The sequence below is a fragment of the Petromyzon marinus genome, chromosome 43 (assembly GCF_048934315.1).
Source record: "Petromyzon marinus isolate PM22_M1 ecotype Great Lakes invasive population chromosome 43, UKy_Petmar_22M1.pri1.0, whole genome shotgun sequence".
Classification (NCBI taxonomy): Eukaryota; Metazoa; Chordata; class Hyperoartia; order Petromyzontiformes; family Petromyzontidae; genus Petromyzon; species Petromyzon marinus.
The window spans coordinates 8,962,869-8,983,742 of NC_133709.1; the positions used below are offsets into that span (position 1 = coordinate 8,962,869).

A 20,874-nucleotide genomic window follows, 5' to 3' on the forward strand; every position below is an offset into this window, starting at 1 on the left:
TCAGAAACGTCCTGGCCACAAACGACAGATCAGCAAAGTGGTTGTGGAAGTTTCTAGCAGCCAAATACCCAAAAACAAGTTAAACACACACTTTTAATGTTTTAGTCGTGGCTTAATTCTAATTATTTCCAAGTCTAGGAATTAAATATTTTTTCTTTGCCCCCTTTTTGCCGTACAGTGTCAGTGTCAATTTGGATCAACGCATTTAAGGTAGCTGCCGCAAAGTGTTTGGAACCACCGAGTTTCTTCATACTCTTTGGTTCTTTCGGTAAAGTCGCGTAGGTAGAAAAATATCTCCATGTTGCCACCTTTGTCATCATCAAAAGTGACTCTGTGAATAAAATAACTAAAGTTTAAGTGTGAATGTCATGTTACATCATTTTCACTCAATCTTTTTTTTTATTCTGGATTACTGCGATGTCTTCCGGACGAGTCGCCCTTGCAAAAGAGCAACTTGGCTCAAAGGGCTTGATGGGAAATGAACTTCTTTCTGCTATAAATGTCCACATGATAATAAGCCACTTCGTTGAGCTACAATTTCTGGCCAGGTTATTTCTGAAAAAGAGCAATATAGCTCAGCGGGCCTTACATGGTAAAAATATAAGTTTAGTTTTTGAGTTACCCTCTGATTGTTCAGGCCGAGTTAGCGGTGCCCCCTAGAGACGAGAACCCGCCAACCCCGCTGTGCGTGAGCAACACGCGGGGAAGACAGCGCTCCCCCTGCCGACGGAAAGAGGCAAAAGCCGGCAACAAAAGCCTACAACACCTGGTATTCCCAGGCGGTCTCCCATCCAAGTACTAACCAGGCTCGACCCTGCTTAGCTTCCGAGATCGGACGAGATCGGGCGTATTCAGGGTGATATGGTCGTAGGCGAAAGCTTGGTGGAGATTTAGTAGATTCATCTTTAGTTGTGGTAGAATACCCAGATTCCTAAATCCGGCACTAGGACCTCATCATTGGTATTGGGGTTCCGATTCTTCTCATTACTGATCATTGTTTTAAGCAAATGAAATAGCAAACAATGGGACTTGTAAAATTTAGTAATAGAGGTTTCTTGAATTCTTTTTTTTTATCTCTGGTGAACTGCTTTATTTCTTGGGAGGGGGTGAGGGTTCATAATGGCGGTCGGAGACCCACGGTTGGAATGCGGGTTTCAATCCCCCAGAAATTAAAAGTGTTCTCCAGTGCAAGTGGGTTGATGGTCTCAGCTTTCTTTCCCAAAGAATGCACAAAACAAGCCATCGTAAAAAAAAAAAATCGTCATTATCATCATCAGCCATGGTCAATCCACTGCTGGATGAAGCCTCCCTAAACATCACCATTTCAGGTGCCATCACACAATCTACCTTGAACCTGAGTCATTCTCTCTCTTCAAGATAGAGTGAAATCTGCGCAGAACGTTACTATTTCTATTTTACCAAGTAAGGACCACTGAGCTATGTAGCGCGTCTTCAGAAACGTCCTGGCCACAAACGACAGCTCAACAAAGTGGTTGTGGAAGTTTCTAGCAGCCAAATACCCAAAAACAAGTTAAACACACACTTTTAATATTTTAGTCGTGGATTAATTTTAATTATTTCCAATTCTAGGAATTAAATATGTTTTGTTTGCCCCCTTTTTGCCGTACAGTGTCAGTGTCAATTTGGATCAACGCATTTAAGGTAGCTGCCGCAAAGTGTTTGGAACCACCGAGTTTCTTCATACTCTTTGGTTCCTTCGGTAAAGTCGCGTAGGTAGAAAAATATCTCCATGTTGGCACCTTTGTCATCATCAAAAGTGACCCTGTGAATAAAATAACTAAAGTTTAAGTGTGAATGTCATTTTACATAATTTTTACTTAATCTTTTTTTATTCTGGATTACTGCGATGTCTTCCGGACGAGTCGCCCTTGCAAAAGAGCAACTTGGCTCAAAGGGCTTGATGGGAAATGAGCTTCTTTCTGCTAGAAATGTCCACATGATAATGAGCCACTTCGTTGAGCTACAATTTCTGGCCAGGTTTTTTCTGAAAAAGAGCAATATAGCTCAGTGGGCCTCACATGGTAAAAATATAAATTTAGTTTTTGAGTTACCTTCTGATTGTTCAGGCCGAGTTAGCGGTGCCCCCTAGAGACGAGAACCCGCCAGCCCCGCTGTGCGTGAGCGACACGCGGGGAAGACAGCGCTCCCCCTGCCGACGGAAAGAGGCAAAAGCCGGCAACAAAAGCCTACAACACCTGGTATTCCCAGGCGGTCTCCCATCCAAGTACTAACCAGGCTCGACCCTGCTTAGCTTCCGAGATCGGACGAGATCGGGCGTATTCAGGGTGATATGGTCGTAGGCGTAAGCTCAGTGAAGATTTAGTAGATTCATCTTTAGTTGTGGTAGAATATCCAGATTCCTAAATCCGGCACTAGGACCTCATCATTGGTATTGGGGTTCCGATTCTTCTCATTACTGATCATTGTTTTAAGCAAATGAAATAGGAAACGATGGGACCTGTAAAATTTAGTAATAGAGGTTTCTTGAATTCTTTTTTTAATCTCTGGTGAACTGGTTTATTTCTTGGGAGGGGGTGAGGGTGCATAATGGCGGTCGGAGACCCACGGTTGGAATGCGGGTTTCAATCCCCCAGAAATTAAAAGTGTTCTCCAGTGCAAGTGGGTTGATGGTCCCAGCTTTCTTTCCCATAGAATGCACAAAACAAGCCATCGTAAAAAAAAAATCGTCATTATCATCATCAGCCATGGTCAATCCAATGCTGGATGAAGCCTCCATAAACATCACCATTTCAGGTGCCATCACACAATCTACCCTGAACCTGAGTCATTCTCTCTCTTCAAGATAGAGTGAAATCTGCGCAGAACGTTACTATTTCTATTTTGCCAAGTAAGGCCCACTGAGCTATGTAGCGCGTCTTCAGAAACGTCCTGGCCACAAACGACAGCTCAACAAAGTGGTTGTGGAAGTTTCTAGCAGCCAAATACCCAAAAACAAGTTAACACACACACTTTTAATATTTTAGTCGTGGCTTAATTCTAATTATTTCCAAGTCTAGGAATTAAATATTTTTTGTTTGCCCCCTTTTTGCCGTACAGTGTCAGTGTCAATTTGGATCAACGCATTTAAGGTAGCTGCCGCAAAGTGTTTGGAACCACCGAGTTTCTTCAAACTCTTTGGTTCTTTCGGTAAAGTCGCGTAGGTAGAAAAATATCTCCATGTTGCCACCTTTGTCATCATCAAAAGTGACTCTGTGAATAAAATAACAAAAGTTTAAGTGTGAATGTCATTTCACATCATTTTTACTTAATCTTTTTTTTTTATTCTGGATTACTGCGATGTCTTCCGGACGAGTCGCCCTTGCAAAAGAGCAACTTAGCTCAAAGGGCTTGATGGGAAATGAGCTTCTTTCTGCTAGAAATGTCCACATGATAATAAGCCACTTCTTTGAGCTACAATTTCTGGCCAGGTTTTTTCTGAAAAAGAGCAATATAGCTCAGTGGGCCTCACATGGTAAAAATATAAATTTAGTTTTTGAGTTACCTTCTGATTGTTCAGGCCGAGTTAGCGGTGCCCCCTAGAGACGAGAACCCGCCAGCCCCGCTGTGCGTGAGCGACACGCGGGGAAGACAGCGCTCCCCCTGCCGACGGAAAGAGGCAAAAGCCGGCAACAAAAGCCTACAACACCTGGTATTCCCAGGCGGTCTCCCATCCAAGTACTAACCAGGCTCGACCCTGCTTAGCTTCCGAGATCGGACGAGATCGGGCGTATTCAGGGTGATATGGTCGTAGGCGTAAGCTCAGTGAAGATTTAGTAGATTCATCTTTAGTTGTGGTAGAATATCCAGATTCCTAAATCCGGCACTAGGACCTCATCATTGGTATTGGGGTTCCGATTCTTCTCATTACTGATCATTGTTTTAAGCAAATGAAATAGGAAACGATGGGACCTGTAAAATTTAGTAATAGAGGTTTCTTGAATTCTTTTTTTAATCTCTGGTGAACTGGTTTATTTCTTGGGAGGGGGTGAGGGTGCATAATGGCGGTCGGAGACCCACGGTTGGAATGCGGGTTTCAATCCCCCAGAAATTAAAAGTGTTCTCCAGTGCAAGTGGGTTGATGGTCCCAGCTTTCTTTCCCATAGAATGCACAAAACAAGCCATCGTAAAAAAAAAATCGTCATTATCATCATCAGCCATGGTCAATCCAATGCTGGATGAAGCCTCCATAAACATCACCATTTCAGGTGCCATCACACAATCTACCCTGAACCTGAGTCATTCTCTCTCTTCAAGATAGAGTGAAATCTGCGCAGAACGTTACTATTTCTATTTTGCCAAGTAAGGCCCACTGAGCTATGTAGCGCGTCTTCAGAAACGTCCTGGCCACAAACGACAGCTCAACAAAGTGGTTGTGGAAGTTTCTAGCAGCCAAATACCCAAAAACAAGTTAACACACACACTTTTAATATTTTAGTCGTGGCTTAATTCTAATTATTTCCAAGTCTAGGAATTAAATATTTTTTGTTTGCCCCCTTTTTGCCGTACAGTGTCAGTGTCAATTTGGATCAACGCATTTAAGGTAGCTGCCGCAAAGTGTTTGGAACCACCGAGTTTCTTCAAACTCTTTGGTTCTTTCGGTAAAGTCGCGTAGGTAGAAAAATATCTCCATGTTGCCACCTTTGTCATCATCAAAAGTGACTCTGTGAATAAAATAACAAAAGTTTAAGTGTGAATGTCATTTCACATCATTTTTACTTAATCTTTTTTTTTATTCTGGATTACTGCGATGTCTTCCGGACGAGTCGCCCTTGCAAAAGAGCAACTTAGCTCAAAGGGCTTGATGGGAAATGAGCTTCTTTCTGCTAGAAATGTCCACATGATAATAAGCCACTTCTTTGAGCTACAATTTCTGGCCAGGTTTTTTCTGAAAAAGAGCAATATAGCTCAGTGGGCCTCACATGGTAAAAATATAAATTTAGTTTTTGAGTTACCTTCTGATTGTTCAGGCCGAGTTAGCGGTGCCCCCTAGAGACGAGAACCCGCCAGCCCCGCTGTGCGTGAGCGACACGCGGGGAAGACAGCGCTCCCCCTGCCGACGGAAAGAGGCAAAAGCCGGCAACAAAAGCCTACAACACCTGGTATTCCCAGGCGGTCTCCCATCCAAGTACTAACCAGGCTCGACCCTGCTTAGCTTCCGAGATCGGACGAGATCGGGCGTATTCAGGGTGATATGGTCGTAGGCGTAAGCTCAGTGAAGATTTAGTAGATTCATCTTTAGTTGTGGTAGAATATCCAGATTCCTAAATCCGGCACTAGGACCTCATCATTGGTATTGGGGTTCCGATTCTTCTCATTACTGATCATTGTTTTAAGCAAATGAAATAGGAAACGATGGGACCTGTAAAATTTAGTAATAGAGGTTTCTTGAATTCTTTTTTTAATCTCTGGTGAACTGGTTTATTTCTTGGGAGGGGGTGAGGGTGCATAATGGCGGTCGGAGACCCACGGTTGGAATGCGGGTTTCAATCCCCCAGAAATTAAAAGTGTTCTCCAGTGCAAGTGGGTTGATGGTCCCAGCTTTCTTTCCCATAGAATGCACAAAACAAGCCATCGTAAAAAAAAAATCGTCATTATCATCATCAGCCATGGTCAATCCAATGCTGGATGAAGCCTCCATAAACATCACCATTTCAGGTGCCATCACACAATCTACCCTGAACCTGAGTCATTCTCTCTCTTCAAGATAGAGTGAAATCTGCGCAGAACGTTACTATTTCTATTTTGCCAAGTAAGGCCCACTGAGCTATGTAGCGCGTCTTCAGAAACGTCCTGGCCACAAACGACAGCTCAACAAAGTGGTTGTGGAAGTTTCTAGCAGCCAAATACCCAAAAACAAGTTAACACACACACTTTTAATATTTTAGTCGTGGCTTAATTCTAATTATTTCCAAGTCTAGGAATTAAATATTTTTTGTTTGCCCCCTTTTTGCCGTACAGTGTCAGTGTCAATTTGGATCAACGCATTTAAGGTAGCTGCCGCAAAGTGTTTGGAACCACCGAGTTTCTTCAAACTCTTTGGTTCTTTCGGTAAAGTCGCGTAGGTAGAAAAATATCTCCATGTTGCCACCTTTGTCATCATCAAAAGTGACTCTGTGAATAAAATAACAAAAGTTTAAGTGTGAATGTCATTTCACATCATTTTTACTTAATCTTTTTTTTTATTCTGGATTACTGCGATGTCTTCCGGACGAGTCGCCCTTGCAAAAGAGCAACTTAGCTCAAAGGGCTTGATGGGAAATGAGCTTCTTTCTGCTAGAAATGTCCACATGATAATAAGCCACTTCTTTGAGCTACAATTTCTGGCCAGGTTTTTTCTGAAAAAGAGCAATATAGCTCAGTGGGCCTCACATGGTAAAAATATAAATTTAGTTTTTGAGTTACCTTCTGATTGTTCAGGCCGAGTTAGCGGTGCCCCCTAGAGACGAGAACCCGCCAGCCCCGCTGTGCGTGAGGGACACGCGGGGAAGACAGCGCTCCCCCTGCCGACGGAAAGAGGCAAAAGCCGGCAACAAAAGCCTACAACACCTGGTATTCCCAGGCGGTCTCCCATCCAAGTACTAACCAGGCTCGACCCTGCTTAGCTTCCGAGATCGGACGAGATCAGGCGTATTCAGGGTGATATGGTCGTAGGCGTAAGCTCAGTGAAGATTTAGTAGATTCATCTTTAGTTGTGGTAGAATATCCAGATTCCTAAATCCGGCACTAGGACCTCATCATTGGTATTGGGGTTCCGATTCTTCTCATTACTGATCATTGTTTTAAGCAAATGAAATAGGAAACGATGGGACCTGTAAAATTTAGTAATAGAGGTTTCTTGAATTCTTTTTTTAATCTCTGGTGAACTGGTTTATTTCTTGGGAGGGGGTGAGGGTGCATAATGGCGGTCGGAGACCCACGGTTGGAATGCGGGTTTCAATCCCCCAGAAATTAAAAGTGTTCTCCAGTGCAAGTGGGTTGATGGTCCCAGCTTTCTTTCCCATAGAATGCACAAAACAAGCCATCGTAAAAAAAAATCGTCATTATCATCATCAGCCATGGTCAATCCAATGCTGGATGAAGCCTCCATAAACATCACCATTTCAGGTGCCATCACACAATCTACCCTGAACCTGAGTCATTCTCTCTCTTCAAGATAGAGTGAAATCTGCGCAGAACGTTACTATTTCTATTTTGCCAAGTAAGGCCCACTGAGCTATGTAGCGCGTCTTCAGAAACGTCCTGGCCACAAATGACAGCTCAACAAAGTGGTTGTGGAAGTTTCTAGCAGCCAAATACCCAAAAACAAGTTAACACACACACTTTTAATATTTTAGTCGTGGCTTAATTCTAATTATTTCCAAGTCTAGGAATTAAATATTTTTTGTTTGCCCCCTTTTTGCCATACAGTGTCAGTGTCAATTTGGATCAACGCATTTAAGGTAGCTGCCGCAAAGTGTTTGGAACCACCGAGTTTCTTCAAACTCTTTGGTTCTTTCGGTAAAGTCGCGTAGGTAGAAAAATATCTCCATGTTGCCACCTTTGTCATCATCAAAAGTGACTCTGTGAATAAAATAACAAAATTTTAAGTGTGAATGTCATTTCACATCATTTTTACTTAATCTTTTTTTTTATTCTGGATTACTGCGATGTCTTCCGGACGAGTCGCCCTTGCAAAAGAGCAACTTAGCTCAAAGGGCTTGATGGGAAATGAGCTTCTTTCTGCTAGAAATGTCCACATGATAATAAGCCACTTCTTTGAGCTACAATTTCTGGCCAGGTTTTTTCTGAAAAAGAGCAATATAGCTCAGTGGGCCTCACATGGTAAAAATATAAATTTAGTTTTTGAGTTACCTTCTGATTGTTCAGGCCGAGTTAGCGGTGCCCCCTAGAGACGAGAACCCGCCAGCCCCGCTGTGCGTGAGCGACACGCGGGGAAGACAGCGCTCCCCCTGCCGACGGAAAGAGGCAAAAGCCGGCAACAAAAGCCTACAACACCTGGTATTCCCAGGCGGTCTCCCATCCAAGTACTAACCAGGCTCGACCCTGCTTAGCTTCCGAGATCGGACGAGATCGGGCGTATTCAGGGTGATATGGTCATAGGTGTAAGCTCAGTGAAGATTTAGTAGATTCATCTTTAGTTGTGGTAGAATATCCAGATTCCTAAATCCGGCACTAGGACCTCATCATTGGTATTGGGGTTCCGATTCTTCTCATTACTGATCATTGTTTTAAGCAAATGAAATAGGAAACGATGGGACCTGTAAAATTTAGTAATAGAGGTTTCTTGAATTCTTTTTTTAATCTCTGGTGAACTGGTTTATTTCTTGGGAGGGGGTGAGGGTGCATAATGGCGGTCGGAGACCCACGGTTGGAATGCGGGTTTCAATCCCCCAGAAATTAAAAGTGTTCTCCAGTGCAAGTGGGTTGATGGTCCCAGCTTTCTTTCCCATAGAATGCACAAAACAAGCCATCGTAAAAAAAAAATCGTCATTATCATCATCAGCCATGGTCAATCCAATGCTGGATGAAGCCTCCATAAACATCACCATTTCAGGTGCCATCACACAATCTACCCTGAACCTGAGTCATTCTCTCTCTTCAAGATAGAGTGAAATCTGCGCAGAACGTTACTATTTCTATTTTGCCAAGTAAGGCCCACTGAGCTATGTAGCGCGTCTTCAGAAACGTCCTGGCCACAAACGACAGCTCAACAAAGTGGTTGTGGAAGTTTCTAGCAGCCAAATACCCAAAAACAAGTTAACACACACACTTTTAATATTTTAGTCGTGGCTTAATTCTAATTATTTCCAAGTCTAGGAATTAAATATTTTTTGTTTGCCCCCTTTTTGCCGTACAGTGTCAGTGTCAATTTGGATCAACGCATTTAAGGTAGCTGCCGCAAAGTGTTTGGAACCACCGAGTTTCTTCAAACTCTTTGGTTCTTTCGGTAAAGTCGCGTAGGTAGAAAAATATCTCCATGTTGCCACCTTTGTCATCATCAAAAGTGACTCTGTGAATAAAATAACAAAAGTTTAAGTGTGAATGTCATTTCACATCATTTTTACTTAATCTTTTTTTTTATTCTGGATTACTGCGATGTCTTCCGGACGAGTCGCCCTTGCAAAAGAGCAACTTAGCTCAAAGGGCTTGATGGGAAATGAGCTTCTTTCTGCTAGAAATGTCCACATGATAATAAGCCACTTCTTTGAGCTACAATTTCTGGCCAGGTTTTTTCTGAAAAAGAGCAATATAGCTCAGTGGGCCTCACATGGTAAAAATATAAATTTAGTTTTTGAGTTACCTTCTGATTGTTCAGGCCGAGTTAGCGGTGCCCCCTAGAGACGAGAACCCGCCAGCCCCGCTGTGCGTGAGCGACACGCGGGGAAGACAGCGCTCCCCCTGCCGACGGAAAGAGGCAAAAGCCGGCAACAAAAGCCTACAACACCTGGTATTCCCAGGCGGTCTCCCATCCAAGTACTAACCAGGCTCGACCCTGCTTAGCTTCCGAGATCGGACGAGATCGGGCGTATTCAGGGTGATATGGTCGTAGGCGTAAGCTCAGTGAAGATTTAGTAGATTCATCTTTAGTTGTGGTAGAATATCCAGATTCCTAAATCCGGCACTAGGACCTCATCATTGGTATTGGGGTTCCGATTCTTCTCATTACTGATCATTGTTTTAAGCAAATGAAATAGGAAACGATGGGACCTGTAAAATTTAGTAATAGAGGTTTCTTGAATTCTTTTTTTAATCTCTGGTGAACTGGTTTATTTCTTGGGAGGGGGTGAGGGTGCATAATGGCGGTCGGAGACCCACGGTTGGAATGCGGGTTTCAATCCCCCAGAAATTAAAAGTGTTCTCCAGTGCAAGTGGGTTGATGGTCCCAGCTTTCTTTCCCATAGAATGCACAAAACAAGCCATCGTAAAAAAAAAATCGTCATTATCATCATCAGCCATGGTCAATCCAATGCTGGATGAAGCCTCCATAAACATCACCATTTCAGGTGCCATCACACAATCTACCCTGAACCTGAGTCATTCTCTCTCTTCAAGATAGAGTGAAATCTGCGCAGAACGTTACTATTTCTATTTTGCCAAGTAAGGCCCACTGAGCTATGTAGCGCGTCTTCAGAAACGTCCTGGCCACAAACGACAGCTCAACAAAGTGGTTGTGGAAGTTTCTAGCAGCCAAATACCCAAAAACAAGTTAACACACACACTTTTAATATTTTAGTTGTGGCTTAATTCTAATTATTTCCAAGTCTAGGAATTAAATATTTTTTGTTTGCCCCCTTTTTGCCGTACAGTGTCAGTGTCAATTTGGATCAACGCATTTAAGGTAGCTGCCGCAAAGTGTTTGGAACCACCGAGTTTCTTCAAACTCTTTGGTTCTTTCGGTAAAGTCGCGTAGGTAGAAAAATATCTCCATGTTGCCACCTTTGTCATCATCAAAAGTGACTCTGTGAATAAAATAACAAAAGTTTAAGTGTGAATGTCATTTCACATCATTTTTACTTAATCTTTTTTTTTATTCTGGATTACTGCGATGTCTTCCGGACGAGTCGCCCTTGCAAAAGAGCAACTTAGCTCAAAGGGCTTGATGGGAAATGAGCTTCTTTCTGCTAGAAATGTCCACATGATAATAAGCCACTTCTTTGAGCTACAATTTCTGGCCAGGTTTTTTCTGAAAAAGAGCAATATAGCTCAGTGGGCCTCACATGGTAAAAATATAAATTTAGTTTTTGAGTTACCTTCTGATTGTTCAGGCCGAGTTAGCGGTGCCCCCTAGAGACGAGAACCCGCCAGCCCCGCTGTGCGTGAGCGACACGCGGGGAAGACAGCGCTCCCCCTGCCGACGGAAAGAGGCAAAAGCCGGCAACAAAAGCCTACAACACCTGGTATTCCCAGGCGGTCTCCCATCCAAGTACTAACCAGGCTCGACCCTGCTTAGCTTCCGAGATCGGACGAGATCGGGCGTATTCAGGGTGATATGGTCGTAGGCGTAAGCTCAGTGAAGATTTAGTAGATTCATCTTTAGTTGTGGTAGAATATCCAGATTCCTAAATCCGGCACTAGGACCTCATCATTGGTATTGGGGTTCCGATTCTTCTCATTACTGATCATTGTTTTAAGCAAATGAAATAGGAAACGATGGGACCTGTAAAATTTAGTAATAGAGGTTTCTTGAATTCTTTTTTTAATCTCTGGTGAACTGGTTTATTTCTTGGGAGGGGGTGAGGGTGCATAATGGCGGTCGGAGACCCACGGTTGGAATGCGGGTTTCAATCCCCCAGAAATTAAAAGTGTTCTCCAGTGCAAGTGGGTTGATGGTCCCAGCTTTCTTTCCCATAGAATGCACAAAACAAGCCATCGTAAAAAAAAAATCGTCATTATCATCATCAGCCATGGTCAATCCAATGCTGGATGAAGCCTCCATAAACATCACCATTTCAGGTGCCATCACACAATCTACCCTGAACCTGAGTCATTCTCTCTCTTCAAGATAGAGTGAAATCTGCGCAGAACGTTACTATTTCTATTTTGCCAAGTAAGGCCCACTGAGCTATGTAGCGCGTCTTCAGAAACGTCCTGGCCACAAACGACAGCTCAACAAAGTGGTTGTGGAAGTTTCTAGCAGCCAAATACCCAAAAACAAGTTAACACACACACTTTTAATATTTTAGTCGTGGCTTAATTCTAATTATTTCCAAGTCTAGGAATTAAATATTTTTTGTTTGCCCCCTTTTTGCCGTACAGTGTCAGTGTCAATTTGGATCAACGCATTTAAGGTAGCTGCCGCAAAGTGTTTGGAACCACCGAGTTTCTTCAAACTCTTTGGTTCTTTCGGTAAAGTCGCGTAGGTAGAAAAATATCTCCATGTTGCCACCTTTGTCATCATCAAAAGTGACTCTGTGAATAAAATAACAAAAGTTTAAGTGTGAATGTCATTTCACATCATTTTTACTTAATCTTTTTTTTTATTCTGGATTACTGCGATGTCTTCCGGACGAGTCGCCCTTGCAAAAGAGCAACTTAGCTCAAAGGGCTTGATGGGAAATGAGCTTCTTTCTGCTAGAAATGTCCACATGATAATAAGCCACTTCTTTGAGCTACAATTTCTGGCCAGGTTTTTTCTGAAAAAGAGCAATATAGCTCAGTGGGCCTCACATGGTAAAAATATAAATTTAGTTTTTGAGTTACCTTCTGATTGTTCAGGCCGAGTTAGCGGTGCCCCCTAGAGACGAGAACCCGCCAGCCCCGCTGTGCGTGAGCGACACGCGGGGAAGACAGCGCTCCCCCTGCCGACGGAAAGAGGCAAAAGCCGGCAACAAAAGCCTACAACACCTGGTATTCCCAGGCGGTCTCCCATCCAAGTACTAACCAGGCTCGACCCTGCTTAGCTTCCGAGATCGGACGAGATCGGGCGTATTCAGGGTGATATGGTCGTAGGCGTAAGCTCAGTGAAGATTTAGTAGATTCATCTTTAGTTGTGGTAGAATATCCAGATTCCTAAATCCGGCACTAGGACCTCATCATTGGTATTGGGGTTCCGATTCTTCTCATTACTGATCATTGTTTTAAGCAAATGAAATAGGAAACGATGGGACCTGTAAAATTTAGTAATAGAGGTTTCTTGAATTCTTTTTTTAATCTCTGGTGAACTGGTTTATTTCTTGGGAGGGGGTGAGGGTGCATAATGGCGGTCGGAGACCCACGGTTGGAATGCGGGTTTCAATCCCCCAGAAATTAAAAGTGTTCTCCAGTGCAAGTGGGTTGATGGTCCCAGCTTTCTTTCCCATAGAATGCACAAAACAAGCCATCGTAAAAAAAAAATCGTCATTATCATCATCAGCCATGGTCAATCCAATGCTGGATGAAGCCTCCATAAACATCACCATTTCAGGTGCCATCACACAATCTACCCTGAACCTGAGTCATTCTCTCTCTTCAAGATAGAGTGAAATCTGCGCAGAACGTTACTATTTCTATTTTGCCAAGTAAGGCCCACTGAGCTATGTAGCGCGTCTTCAGAAACGTCCTGGCCACAAACGACAGCTCAACAAAGTGGTTGTGGAAGTTTCTAGCAGCCAAATACCCAAAAACAAGTTAACACACACACTTTTAATATTTTAGTTGTGGCTTAATTCTAATTATTTCCAAGTCTAGGAATTAAATATTTTTTGTTTGCCCCCTTTTTGCCGTACAGTGTCAGTGTCAATTTGGATCAACGCATTTAAGGTAGCTGCCGCAAAGTGTTTGGAACCACCGAGTTTCTTCAAACTCTTTGGTTCTTTCGGTAAAGTCGCGTAGGTAGAAAAATATCTCCATGTTGCCACCTTTGTCATCATCAAAAGTGACTCTGTGAATAAAATAACAAAAGTTTAAGTGTGAATGTCATTTCACATCATTTTTACTTAATCTTTTTTTTTATTCTGGATTACTGCGATGTCTTCCGGACGAGTCGCCCTTGCAAAAGAGCAACTTAGCTCAAAGGGCTTGATGGGAAATGAGCTTCTTTCTGCTAGAAATGTCCACATGATAATAAGCCACTTCTTTGAGCTACAATTTCTGGCCAGGTTTTTTCTGAAAAAGAGCAATATAGCTCAGTGGGCCTCACATGGTAAAAATATAAATTTAGTTTTTGAGTTACCTTCTGATTGTTCAGGCCGAGTTAGCGGTGCCCCCTAGAGACGAGAACCCGCCAGCCCCGCTGTGCGTGAGCGACACGCGGGGAAGACAGCGCTCCCCCTGCCGACGGAAAGAGGCAAAAGCCGGCAACAAAAGCCTACAACACCTGGTATTCCCAGGCGGTCTCCCATCCAAGTACTAACCAGGCTCGACCCTGCTTAGCTTCCGAGATCGGACGAGATCGGGCGTATTCAGGGTGATATGGTCGTAGGCGTAAGCTCAGTGAAGATTTAGTAGATTCATCTTTAGTTGTGGTAGAATATCCAGATTCCTAAATCCGGCACTAGGACCTCATCATTGGTATTGGGGTTCCGATTCTTCTCATTACTGATCATTGTTTTAAGCAAATGAAATAGGAAACGATGGGACCTGTAAAATTTAGTAATAGAGGTTTCTTGAATTCTTTTTTTAATCTCTGGTGAACTGGTTTATTTCTTGGGAGGGGGTGAGGGTGCATAATGGCGGTCGGAGACCCACGGTTGGAATGCGGGTTTCAATCCCCCAGAAATTAAAAGTGTTCTCCAGTGCAAGTGGGTTGATGGTCCCAGCTTTCTTTCCCATAGAATGCACAAAACAAGCCATCGTAAAAAAAAAATCGTCATTATCATCATCAGCCATGGTCAATCCAATGCTGGATGAAGCCTCCATAAACATCACCATTTCAGGTGCCATCACACAATCTACCCTGAACCTGAGTCATTCTCTCTCTTCAAGATAGAGTGAAATCTGCGCAGAACGTTACTATTTCTATTTTGCCAAGTAAGGCCCACTGAGCTATGTAGCGCGTCTTCAGAAACGTCCTGGCCACAAACGACAGCTCAACAAAGTGGTTGTGGAAGTTTCTAGCAGCCAAATACCCAAAAACAAGTTAACACACACACTTTTAATATTTTAGTCGTGGCTTAATTCTAATTATTTCCAAGTCTAGGAATTAAATATTTTTTGTTTGCCCCCTTTTTGCCGTACAGTGTCAGTGTCAATTTGGATCAACGCATTTAAGGTAGCTGCCGCAAAGTGTTTGGAACCACCGAGTTTCTTCAAACTCTTTGGTTCTTTCGGTAAAGTCGCGTAGGTAGAAAAATATCTCCATGTTGCCACCTTTGTCATCATCAAAAGTGACTCTGTGAATAAAATAACAAAAGTTTAAGTGTGAATGTCATTTCACATCATTTTTACTTAATCTTTTTTTTTATTCTGGATTACTGCGATGTCTTCCGGACGAGTCGCCCTTGCAAAAGAGCAACTTAGCTCAAAGGGCTTGATGGGAAATGAGCTTCTTTCTGCTAGAAATGTCCACATGATAATAAGCCACTTCTTTGAGCTACAATTTCTGGCCAGGTTTTTTCTGAAAAGAGCAATATAGCTCAGTGGGCCTCACATGGTAAAAATATAAATTTAGTTTTTGAGTTACCTTCTGATTGTTCAGGCCGAGTTAGTGGTGCCCCCTAGAGACGAGAACCCGCCAGCCCCGCTGTGCGTGAGCGACACGCGGGGAAGACAGCGCTCCCCCTGCCGACGGAAAGAGGCAAAAGCCGGCAACAAAAGCCTACAACACCTGGTATTCCCAGGCGGTCTCCCATCCAAGTACTAACCAGGCTCGATCCTGCTTAGCTTCCGAGATCGGACGAGATCGGGCGTATTCAGGGTGATATGGTCGTAGGCGTAAGCTCAGTGAAGATTTAGTAGATTCATCTTTAGTTGTGGTAGAATATCCAGATTCCTAAATCCGGCACTAGGACCTCATCATTGGTATTGGGGTTCCGATTCTTCTCATTACTGATCATTGTTTTAAGCAAATGAAATAGGAAACGATGGGACCTGTAAAATTTAGTAATAGAGGTTTCTTGAATTCTTTTTTTAATCTCTGGTGAACTGGTTTATTTCTTGGGAGGGGGTGAGGGTGCATAATGGCGGTCGGAGACCCACGGTTGGAATGCGGGTTTCAATCCCCCAGAAATTAAAAGTGTTCTCCAGTGCAAGTGGGTTGATGGTCTCAGCTTTCTTTCCCATAGAATGCACAAAACAAGCCATCGTAAAAAAAAAATCGTCATTATCATCATCAGCCATGGTCAATCCAATGCTGGATGAAGCCTCCATAAACATCACCATTTCAGGTGCCATCACACAATCTACCCTGAACCTGAGTCATTCTCTCTCTTCAAGATAGAGTGAAATCTGCGCAGAACGTTACTATTTCTATTTTGCCAAGTAAGGCCCACTGAGCTATGTAGCGCGTCTTCAGAAACGTCCTGGCCACAAACGACAGCTCAACAAAGTGGTTGTGGAAGTTTCTAGCAGCCAAATACCCAAAAACAAGTTAACACACAAACTTTTAATATTTTAGTCGTGGCTTAATTCTAATTATTTCCAAGTCTAGGAATTAAATATTTTTTGTTTGCCCCCTTTTTGCCGTACAGTGTCAGTGTCAATTTGGATCAACGCATTTAAGGTAGCTGCCGCAAAGTGTTTGGAACCACCGAGTTTCTTCAAACTCTTTGGTTCTTTCGGTAAAGTCGCGTAGGTAGAAAAATATCTCCATGTTGCCACCTTTGTCATCATCAAAAGTGACTCTGTGAATAAAATAACAAAAGTTTAAGTGTGAATGTCATTTCACATCATTTTTACTTAATCTTTTTTTTTTATTCTGGATTACTGCGATGTCTTCCGGACGAGTCGCCCTTGCAAAAGAGCAACTTAGCTCAAAGGGCTTGATGGGAAATGAGCTTCTTTCTGCTAGAAACGTCCACATGATAATAAGCCACTTCTTTGAGCTACAATTTCTGGCCAGGTTATTTCGGAAAAAGAGCAATATAGCTCAGTGGGCCTTACATGGTAAAAATATAAATTTAGTTTTTGAGTTACCCTCTGATTGTTCAGGCTGAGTTAGCGGTGCCCCCTAGAGACGAGAACCCGCCAACCCCGCTGTGCGTGAGCAACACGCGGGGAAGAGAGCGCTCCCCCTGCCGACGGAAAGAGGCAAAAGCCGGCAACAAAAGTCTACAACACCTGGTCTTCCCAGGCGGTCTCCCATCCAAGTACTAACCAGGCTCGACCCTGCTTAGCTTCCAAGATCGGACGAGATCGGGCGTATTCAGGGTGATATGGTCGTAGGCGAAAGCTTAGGGAAGATTTAGTGCATTCATCTTTCGTTGTGGTAGAATACCCAGATTCCTAAATCCGGCACTAGGACCTCATCATTGGTATTGGGGTTCCGATTCTTCTCATTACTGATCATTGTTTTAATCAAATGAAATAGGAAACAATGGGAGCTGTAAAATTTAGTAATAGAGGTTTCTTGAATTATTTTTTTTAATCTCTGGTGAAATGGTTTATTTCTTGGGAGGGGGTGAGGGTGCATAATGGCGGTCGGAGACCCACGGTTGGAATCCGGGTTTCAATCCCCCAGAAATTAAAAGTGTTCTCCAGTGCAAGTGGGTTGATGGTCCCAGCTTTCTCTCCCAAAGAATGCACAAAACAAGCCATCGTAAAAAAAAATCGTCATTATCATCATCAGCCATGGTCAATCCACTGCTGGATGAAGCCTCCCTAAACATCACCATTTCAGGTGCCATCACACAATCTACCCTGAACCTGAGTCATTCTCTCTCTTCAAGATAGAGTGAAATCTGCGCAGAACGTTACTATTTCTATTTTACCAAGTAAGGCCCACTGAGCTATGTAGCGCGTCTTCAGAAACGTCCTGGCCACAAACGACAGCTCAACAAAGTGGTTGTGGAAGTTTCTAGCAGCCAAATACCCAAAAACAAGTTAAACACACACTTTTAATATTTTAGTCGTGGCTTAATTTTAATTATTTCCAATTCTAGGAATTAAATATGTTTTTTTGCCCCCTTTTTCCCGTACAGTGTCAGTGTCAATTTGGATCAACGCATTTAAGGTAGCTGCCGCAAAGTGTTTGGAACCACCGAGTTTCTTCATACTCTTTGGTTCCTTCGGTAAAGTCACGTAGGTAGAAAAATATCTCCATGTTGCCACCTTTGTCATCATCAAAAGGGACTCTGTGAATAAAATAACTAAAGTTTAAGTGTGAATGTCATTTTACATCATTTTAACTTAATTTTTTTTTTATTCTGGATTACTGCGATGTCTTCCGGACGAGTCGCCCTTGCAAAAGAGCAACTTGGCTCAAAGGGCTTGATGGGAAATGAACTTCTTTCTGCTAGAAATGTCCACATGATAATAAGCCACTTCGTTGAGCTACAATTTCTGGCCAGGTTATTTCTGAAAAAGAGCGATATAGCTCAGTGGGCCTCACATGGTAAAAATATAAATTTAGTTTTTGAGTTACCTTCTGATTGTTCAGGCCGAGTTAGCGGTGCCCCCTATAGACGAGAACCCGCTAGCCCCGCTGTGCGTGAGCGACACGCGGGGAAGACAGCGCTCCCCCTGCCGACGGAAAGAGGCAAAAGCCGGCAACAAAAGCCTACAACACCTGGTATTCCCAGGCGGTCTCCCATCCAAGTACTAACCAGGCTCGACCCTGCTTAGCTTCCGAGATCGGACGAGATCGGGCGTATTCAGGGTGATATGGTCGTAGGCGAAAACTTTGTGAAGATTTAGTAGATTCATCTTTAGTTGTGGTAGAATACCCAGATTCCTAAATCCGGCACTAGGACCTCATCATTGGTATTGGGGTTCCGATTCTTCTCATTACTGATCATTGTTTTAAGCAAATGAAATAGGAAACAATGGGACCTGTAAAATTTAGTAATAGAGGTTTCTTGAATTCTTTTTTTTATCTCTGGTGAACTGCTTTATTTCTTGGGAGGGGGTGAGGGTTCATAATGGCGGTCGGAGACCCACGGTTGAATTGCGGGTTTCAATCCCCCAGAAATTAAAAGTGTTCTCCAGTGCAAGTGGGTTGATGGTCCCAGCTTTCTTTCCCAAAGAATGCACAAAACAAGCCATCGTAAAAAAAAATCGTCATTATCATCATCAGCCATGGTCAATCCACTGCTGGATGAAGCCTCCCTAAACATCACCATTTCAGGTGCCATCACACAATCTACCCTGAACCTGAGTCATTCTCTCTCTTCAAGATAGAGTGAAATCTGCGCAGAACGTTACTATTTCTATTTTGCCAAGTAAGGCCCACTGAGCTATGTAGCGCGTCTTCAGAAACGTCCTGGCCACAAACGACAGCTCAACAAAGTGGTTGTGGAAGTTTCTAGCAGCCAAATACCCCAAAACAAGTTAAACACACACTTTTAATATTTTAGTCGTGGCTTAATTATTTCCAAGTCTAGGAATTAAATATTTTTTGTTTGCCCCCTTTTTGCCGTACAGTGTCAGTGTCAATTTGGATCAACGCATTTAAGGTAGCTGCCGCAAAGTGTTTGGAACCACCGAGTTTCTTCAAACTCTTTGGTTCTTTCGGTAAAGTCGCGTAGGTAGAAAAATATCTCCATGTTGCCACCTTTGTCATCATCAAAAGTGACTCTGTGAATAAAATAACTAAAGTTTAAGTGTGAATGTCATTTTACGTAATTTCTGCTGCATTTTTTTAATTCTGGATTGCTGCGATGTCTACCGGCCTAGTCGCCCTTGAAAAAGAGCAACTTACAGTGAGGGAAAAAAGTATTTGATCCCCTGCTGATTTTGTACGTTTGCCCACTGACAAAGAAATGATCAGTCTATAATTTAAATGATAGATTTATTTGAACAGTGAGAGAAAGAATAACAACAAAAAAATCCAGAAAAACGCATGTCAAAAATGTTATAAATTGATTTGCATTTTAATGAGGCAAATAAGTTTTTGACTCCCCTGCAAAACATGACTTAGTACTTGGTGGCAAAACGCTTGTTGGCAATCACAGAGGTCAGACGTTTCTTGTAGTTGGCCACCAGGTTTGCACACATCTCAGGAGGGATTTTGTCCCACTCCTCTTTGCAGATCTTCTCCAAGTCATTAAGGTTTCGAGGCTGACGTTTGGCGACTAGAACCTTCAGCTCCCTCCATAGATTTTCTATGGGATTAAGGTCTGGAGACTGGCTAGGCCACTCGAGGACCTTAATGTGCTTATTCTTGAGCCACTCCTTTGTTGTCTTGGCCGTGTGTTTTGGGTCATTCTCATGCTGGAATACCCATCCACGACCCATTTTCAATGCCCTGGCTGAGGGAAGGAGGTTCTCACCCAAGATTTGACAGTACATGGCCCCGTCCATCGTCCCTTTGATGCGGTGAAGTTGTCCTGTCCCCTATCCTTGGATAGCTCTTTGGTCTTGGCCACGGTGGAGAGTTTGGAATCTGATTGATTCATTGCTTCTGTGGACAGGTGTCTTTCATACAGGTAACAAGCTGAGATTAGGGGCACTCCCTTTCAGAGTGTGCTCCTAATCTCAGCTGGTTACCTGTTTAAAAGACACCTGGGAGCCAGAAATCTTTCTGATTGAGAGGGGTTCAAATACTTATTTCCCTCATTAAAATGCAAATCAATTTATAACATTTTTACATGCGTTTTTCTGGATTTTCTTGTTATTATCTCTCACTGTTCAAATAAACCTACCATTAAAATTATAGACTGATCATTTCTTTGTCAGTGGGCAAACGTACAAAATCAGCAGGGGATCAAATACTTTTTTTTTCCTCACTGTAGGTCAAAGGGCTTGATGGGAAATTAGCTTCTTTAGAATATTTGGCTGCTAGAAATGTCCACATGATAATAAGCCACTTCGTTGAGCTACAATTTCTGGCCAGGTCGCTTCTGAAAAAGAGCAATGTAGCTCAGTGGACCTTACCTGGTAAAAAGTATCAATGTAGTTTTGCATTAATCTTTTGCTTTTTCAGTCGAGGTAGCGGTGCCCCCTAGAGACGAGAACCCACCAGCCCCGCTGTGCGTGAGCGACACGCGGGGAAGACAGCGCTCCCCCTGCCGACGGAAAGAGGCAAAAGCCGGCAACAAAAGCCTACAACACCTGGTATTCCCAGGCGGTCTCCCATCCAAGTACTAACCAGGCTCGACCCTGCTTAGCTTCCGAGATCGGACGAGATCGGGCGTATTCAGGGTGATATGGTCGTAGGCGAATGCTTAGTGAAGATTTAGTAGATTCATCTTTAGTTGTGGTAGAATACCCGGATTCCTAAATCCGGCACTAGGACCTCATCATTGGTATTGGGGTTCCGATTCTTCTCATTACTGATCA

General features: G+C 43.1%; 14 non-coding genes across 14 annotated transcripts; all 14 read right to left on the reverse strand.

The window, feature by feature from the left end:
• Positions 1-754: 754 nt before the first annotated feature.
• On the reverse strand, positions 755-873 carry LOC116951711 (5S ribosomal RNA). Its single transcript, XR_004404284.2, has one exon. It is a non-coding gene; the product is annotated as a 5S ribosomal RNA (ribosomal RNA).
• A 1,331-nt stretch (positions 874-2,204) lies between these two features.
• LOC142930857 (5S ribosomal RNA) lies at positions 2,205-2,323 on the reverse strand. Its single transcript, XR_012946830.1, has one exon. It is a non-coding gene; the product is annotated as a 5S ribosomal RNA (ribosomal RNA).
• Positions 2,324-3,655: 1,332 nt separating this feature from the next.
• On the reverse strand, positions 3,656-3,774 carry LOC142930858 (5S ribosomal RNA). The gene has a single exon (XR_012946831.1). It is a non-coding gene; the product is annotated as a 5S ribosomal RNA (ribosomal RNA).
• Positions 3,775-5,105: 1,331 nt separating this feature from the next.
• LOC142930859 (5S ribosomal RNA) lies at positions 5,106-5,224 on the reverse strand. The gene has a single exon (XR_012946832.1). It is a non-coding gene; the product is annotated as a 5S ribosomal RNA (ribosomal RNA).
• A 1,331-nt stretch (positions 5,225-6,555) lies between these two features.
• On the reverse strand, positions 6,556-6,674 carry LOC142930830 (5S ribosomal RNA). The gene has a single exon (XR_012946803.1). It is a non-coding gene; the product is annotated as a 5S ribosomal RNA (ribosomal RNA).
• A 1,330-nt stretch (positions 6,675-8,004) lies between these two features.
• On the reverse strand, positions 8,005-8,123 carry LOC142930835 (5S ribosomal RNA). The gene has a single exon (XR_012946808.1). It is a non-coding gene; the product is annotated as a 5S ribosomal RNA (ribosomal RNA).
• A 1,331-nt stretch (positions 8,124-9,454) lies between these two features.
• LOC142930860 (5S ribosomal RNA) lies at positions 9,455-9,573 on the reverse strand. The gene has a single exon (XR_012946833.1). It is a non-coding gene; the product is annotated as a 5S ribosomal RNA (ribosomal RNA).
• Positions 9,574-10,904: 1,331 nt separating this feature from the next.
• Positions 10,905-11,023, reverse strand: LOC142930861 (5S ribosomal RNA). Its single transcript, XR_012946834.1, has one exon. It is a non-coding gene; the product is annotated as a 5S ribosomal RNA (ribosomal RNA).
• Positions 11,024-12,354: 1,331 nt separating this feature from the next.
• LOC142930862 (5S ribosomal RNA) lies at positions 12,355-12,473 on the reverse strand. Its single transcript, XR_012946835.1, has one exon. It is a non-coding gene; the product is annotated as a 5S ribosomal RNA (ribosomal RNA).
• A 1,331-nt stretch (positions 12,474-13,804) lies between these two features.
• On the reverse strand, positions 13,805-13,923 carry LOC142930863 (5S ribosomal RNA). The gene has a single exon (XR_012946836.1). It is a non-coding gene; the product is annotated as a 5S ribosomal RNA (ribosomal RNA).
• Positions 13,924-15,253: 1,330 nt separating this feature from the next.
• LOC142930834 (5S ribosomal RNA) lies at positions 15,254-15,372 on the reverse strand. Its single transcript, XR_012946807.1, has one exon. It is a non-coding gene; the product is annotated as a 5S ribosomal RNA (ribosomal RNA).
• A 1,332-nt stretch (positions 15,373-16,704) lies between these two features.
• LOC116951773 (5S ribosomal RNA) lies at positions 16,705-16,823 on the reverse strand. Its single transcript, XR_004404342.2, has one exon. It is a non-coding gene; the product is annotated as a 5S ribosomal RNA (ribosomal RNA).
• A 1,328-nt stretch (positions 16,824-18,151) lies between these two features.
• On the reverse strand, positions 18,152-18,270 carry LOC142930864 (5S ribosomal RNA). The gene has a single exon (XR_012946837.1). It is a non-coding gene; the product is annotated as a 5S ribosomal RNA (ribosomal RNA).
• A 2,364-nt stretch (positions 18,271-20,634) lies between these two features.
• LOC142930865 (5S ribosomal RNA) lies at positions 20,635-20,753 on the reverse strand. The gene has a single exon (XR_012946838.1). It is a non-coding gene; the product is annotated as a 5S ribosomal RNA (ribosomal RNA).
• Positions 20,754-20,874: the final 121 nt, after the last annotated feature.